Source organism: Arachis hypogaea, chromosome 13 (assembly GCF_003086295.3).
Source record: "Arachis hypogaea cultivar Tifrunner chromosome 13, arahy.Tifrunner.gnm2.J5K5, whole genome shotgun sequence".
NCBI classification, from domain to species: Eukaryota; Viridiplantae; Streptophyta; class Magnoliopsida; order Fabales; family Fabaceae; genus Arachis; species Arachis hypogaea.
The window spans coordinates 14,883,861-14,889,931 of NC_092048.1; positions in this window are offsets into that span (position 1 = coordinate 14,883,861).

Consider the following 6,071-nt stretch of genomic DNA (forward strand, 5'->3'; position numbering starts at 1 on the left):
TATTACACGGATTGTTTGGGTCTCGGTCAATTTAAAGTTGTGTTCTTTGTGTTCGGTAGTTTCTTTTCTTTTTTTATATAATTTTTGCTGGTCCTGTTTGTTGTCTTTGTACGCTCCACTTGAGGTGTTAAGTTACTTTCTTTCAAAAAAAAAAAATTAATAGTATACAAATATTCTAAAATAAAATAGTTTATGTTTGACTTCATATTTATGTAAATCGAATCAACTAAATTCGATTTACATTTTTTCGTAATTGAATCAATTGGATTTGATTTACTATATACGTTATGTTAATAATAAATATATATGCTATGTTAATAATAAATTGAATCTACTTGATTTAATTTACTACTTCTGTAGTATATACATGTAAATTGATTTAGTATTGATATAAATTATTGATATTTCTTATTTTTAACTTGAAAATATAAATGTCATTAAGAAAATACTTCCTATTTGAATTTAAATAAAATATAAAAAAATTAAAACGAATAAGAATAGAAATTCAATTTTTGTATTTTAGTTTAAATTTATGAAAATCTACATTTTTATAAATTTGTGAATATAAAATAAAAAATTAAATAATTTTTAAAAATTTATTAAAAATCATCATTTGACTCATTAGTATTTAAAAAATTAATATAAAATTAGTTCTCCAAAGTGGTATAAGAATTAAAACTTGAATTTTTTCATAATCAAAAGTAATAGATAGTTATTACAATATATAATGATCAACTATATTTATACAATATGTAATATAAAAAATAATTAAAATACTATATCAATTAAATTATCATTTAAGATTTGAAATTAAGTATAGAACTTATTATTTTGATAACGTTACTTCTAACTTAATCTTGGATTTTTCAAAGCATAAAATCATAGCAGCATAAATTTTATATTTAATTTCTTAAATTAAATGATAATTTAATTGATATAATATTTTAATTATTTTTCAAATTACATACTGTATAAATATAATTGGTTATTATATATTGTATAACTATTTGTAACTTCTGTCCCTGAAAAAATTAAAGTTTCAACTCCTATGCCATCTTGGAGGGCTATACTTTATATTAATTTTTTTAACATCAAAAGTTCCGATAATGATTTTTTAGATGCTAATGAGTTAAATAATGCTTTTTAATGAATTTTTAAAAATTGTCTAATGTTCCATTTTACATTCATAAGTTTATAAAAATGTAGATTTTTTAGAATTTGAACTAAAATACAAAAATTAGATTTCAATTTTTATTCGTTTTAATTTTTTTGATATTTTATTTGAATTTAAATTAGGACATTTTTTATTGACATTTATATTTTAAAGTTAATACAATTAACTTAAAAGTAAAAAATGTCAATAATCTATATCAATACTAAATCGAATTACATTAAAAAAAAAGCATAAATCAAATTTAGGTGATAATCCTGAAATGATTTAATTGTGAATTACCCTATGAAATGTCACCTCATAAAAAGCCAGATTATACTACCTTTAGGGTCTTTAGTTGTGCTTGTTATCCACACTTACCCTATAACATTGCTAAGTTTGATTACAAATATTATAAATCTCTGTTATCTTGGCTATGCTTTTCAATCAAAAGGTTTTAAATGTCTTAGTCCAAAAGGAAAAATTTTACGTTGTTAGAAACATTGGCTTTTATGAATATCATTTTTCCTTTACTTCTTTATTTTTTAATTCCCTTTTTGCATATTCCTCTTCTATTCTATATGACTCTTGTATTATTAATGCAGAATCCCCTCCTACTTTACCTCACATTCCTTGTCCTCCTATTACATCTTCATCATTTCTAATTCTACTATATCAGAGGCCTCACCTCAACCTCTACAGTCTTTACCAACTCCTTCTTATTCATCTTTGACTTCTTCTCCTAGCAACATACCCTCTCAGAATCCTGATCCTATTCTCTTTTCTGCTGTTGAGATTCACTTGTTGGAATAAATTAATATCAATAACCCAGATTATATCCATATTGAATCACCAAAAATATATCATAATGCGGAAGCGTACTTTTACTCGTAGAAATCAGAAATTGATAGAAAGACTTAGTCTTGTGATTTTTTCGATCTTCCTCAACCAAAGCCTTCTATATTCCTAGGCGGCTGAATTGCAACTCTTTTGATGGAGAAAAAGTAATAAAGGCGACTTTTGGTATCTTGAGGACCGAAACTCTGAAAGCCAATTTATATTTGAGCATGTCGACACTGGTTTTCAACTATAACAGAGGAGAATTCTACCTTAATACAGAATCAAACTTGGAGTTTGGTTCCTCCAAAATTAAATGACAATGTGATTGGATTAAAATGGGTCTTTGCCATTAAAAGAGGCCCTGATAATTCAATCAAAAAGTACAAAGGCAAGCTTGTGGCTAAGGGATGTCATCAAGCTGAGGATGTTGAATTCTCTCAAATATTTAGCCCTGTGATAAAACCATCCACTATTCGAATGGTTTTATCTATAGCCTTAACTAATAAATGGATTTTACACCAATTTAACTTTAATAACACTTTTTAAAATGGTGAATTAATTGAAACTGTTTTAATGCAACAACCATAAGAATTTGTAAGTTCTAATTCTGTTTATGTATACAGGTTGAATAGAGCAATTTATGGATTAAAACAAGTACCATGTGCTTGGTTCACTAAACTCAGTGAGACTTTATATAGGTTTGGTTTTTAAAGTACTAAGGCTGACCCTTTTCCTTTCATTAGGTTTTCATCCACTTCTAAAATTTTTCTTTTGGCCTATGTTGATGACATTGTCTTTACGGGTGACAATTCTAGTGAAAGTGAGAAACTTATTGTTGAACTTAATGCATTATTTTTTCTTAAAGGCCTTGGTACTTTGCATTATTTTTTAGTACTTGAGTTTAATTTCTTATCATCATCTTCTTTGCATATTTTCCAAGCTAAACACATCTATGACTTACTTAATAGGGTTGATATGCAACAATGTAAACTTGTTCCTACTTGCAATATGCTACATTGACACATCCAAAAATAGCCTTTGCAGTAAATAGAGTTTGCCAATTCATGCAACAACCCCTGACTTAACATTGGCTTGTAGTCAAAAGGATCTTAAGATACCTTTCGGGTGCTACCTCACATGATTTAATCTTCACACTTAATTCTGACTCTAGATTTATTGCTTTTTCATATGGGGATTAGGCAAGCGATTTGGATGATAGATGCTCAAGCCAGTGAATATTGTGTGTTCTTTGGTAACAGTTCTATTTTTTTGTCTAACCGCAAACAAACAACAGTTAGCCGTTCCTCTATAGAAATAGAATATCGCTACTAAGCTAATATACAGAAGTAGAATTGCTATGGATACAGAAACTGTTTCATGAACTTTCAGTGCATTGTTCCTTCTCTCCTACTATCTACTGTAACAACCTTAGTGCAGTTGTTATGGCCCGAATCAAGTCATGACTGGTACTCGAAGAACAAGTCCCTTAGCAAGTCAACTAACTAAATTTATAGAAAAACGGACAGAATTTCTTTTATTTCTAAGACCTTGCCAATTGAGTATTATCTTCTTGTATCAATAATAAACATCTATTTCTAACGACAACAACAACATATTTTAAATATATCCACGACTAAACATGTCAAAAGTCGCATTATATATATTAAGTTGATAACTAAGACATATAGTTAACCAAAATATAATTATTATCTAAACAGTCAGAAATTCAAAATAATATAATCCACATGAGGATCCTGCGTGTGACATATAGAACATTGACCTAATTTAGATTTTTGTGCAAATGTTCCATTATATATAAATATAACCCTTAGATAGAAGAAAGATTCATCGAAATTACTAAGACCTATTATGGGATAGGTGAAATAGAACTTGAATTGACACATTATGATAGGGTGAGTTTTGCAACTTAATGAATAAACATTATATCTATAATCCACACAAGACAATACAAATTTTACCTTGAAAGTTATAATTCCTTTCGGCTATAAGAAATTCTTATTAAGTAAATACGCAAATAAATAAATAAGTAATTAAATAAATAAATTGAAATAGGAGTTCTCATTCTAGAAGTCAAATCAAATTGAATGCCACACAGTTGGACGGCTCCACTGCTCTAAGGGTAGCCCTTTCCTCTAGTGTACTCGTATGGTATAATAGATCTACACATTGAGCTAGCAATGCCCTTGCTAACTGAGATTTGAGTTAGATGCATCTAAGCTAACGTCATAATCGCTGTTAACTACGATTTTCTAATCAGAATCTCCCAAACCAATTTAGACTAAATTAATTATAACAAATCTCTAATGCTTGTAACATATTACTTTTCATAATAAATAAAATATATATAAGAATGCATATTAAAATTTAATTAAAATTTAATTAAAGTTTAACAAAGTCAAATAAAAAATATGTATGCTTTATAAAATATATGAATATCGTCTCGTGTGTATTTTTATAAAATTATAAGTTTTTCACAAATCAATATTCATTCCAATAATTCAAAAATCACAACAATCAAATATTTTCAAATGCTAAAAATAATTATTCAATTTATTAAATATTGATAATAATACACTTAAAAATAATTATAGACATAATATCCACTCACAACTTAGTTTCACAGAATAAGAAGCAACTCTGAGCGCGTCAACGAGTTACCAAATGATGTCCAATAATTCTACAACTCTAGAAATATGACAATAATAATATTTGTGAGCTACTAATATTTTTAATTTGGAAAAGTATAGGTAGACAATGAAAATACTAAACAATATGAATAATGGATATATTGGATGTTTAATTTATTAGGTGTGCGGATGATTATCCTAATATTAAGATTTAGGTGAGTAATTTGGGGGTATAGTGTGTTTTTATTTTATTGGACCAATTTTAGAGCCCATTGTTCACATTGTTCACAAAAGTCATTGTCTACCTAACAAAATTCTTTTAATTAATATAATCTTACTCAATTTGACAAAAGCTCCAAATTTCGTAACCTAATAATCCTAATTTTGGATTTCAGTATATATACCCAAGCATAGGGATGATAAAATTAGAGATATAGCTAATTATTGAGTTAAAGAGTTATCTTGAAGTCTCATAATATTTGAAACTCAAAAATTGAATGCTTTCTTCATCACTCATTAAATCGAAACTCCATGATTTGGGAATTTGAGAAATGAGATTTGAAAAAATAAAGATAGAGTAGAGAAAGAAAGTAAATTTGATGGTATTGTAGTTAGGATGAGAATCTTAGAACCAAGATGGTGGAATGAAGAAAGAGATAAAAAGGAAAGAGAAAGTTTGAGTTCGTTTAAAAAAAAAATGAAGGAGGGGATGAGAGACATAGAGGATCAAGATTCCAAAAAGAGAGAAAAGGAGGGTTTAAGTGGGGGGCATCCGGGCATGCGCCCCTAAGTACCTGCTCTCTTGTGTTTTTTTTTTTCTTTCTCTCTCTCGGTTATTACAGCAGTGCTCCTAGCAGTTAATTCAGGCTTGCATAGCCACTCCAAACATTTTGAGATCAATCTACATTTTGATCAATAAAGAGTTACAGGCAAACAGTTTTTTTGTAGAACATATACCTTCGAGCACCCAGGTGGTTGACATTCTAACAAAACCCATCTCTACTGCCACTTTTGTTTATCTCAAAGTCTTTGAGAGGAGATATAGAGAGTAGTAGTAGGATCAAGTCACAAACGGTTAGAACTAATGTAACAGATTTTGTTATAACAGAATCACCCAACTCTGCATTATTTCACGCACAAAAAATTGCTTAGATATATACTGCTCTTCTCTGTAAATAACACCAATTCAAAATAATTACACTTGATATATCAAAAAAAATTTTTAGTTCAATTCAATTCTTGCTCTAAATTCTATTTTTGCAGTGTCACTTCTCTTACATTCTTATGTATTTCTTTTCTTTTGTAGTATCTCTACTCTTCTTTTATGGGTGATTTAGGTACGATGACATAAATATTTTGGATTTGGGAGGACATACATCGAGAAAAAATTTTATCTATGAAAAAATTTTCATATAAAAAAAGTGTTCAAGTCT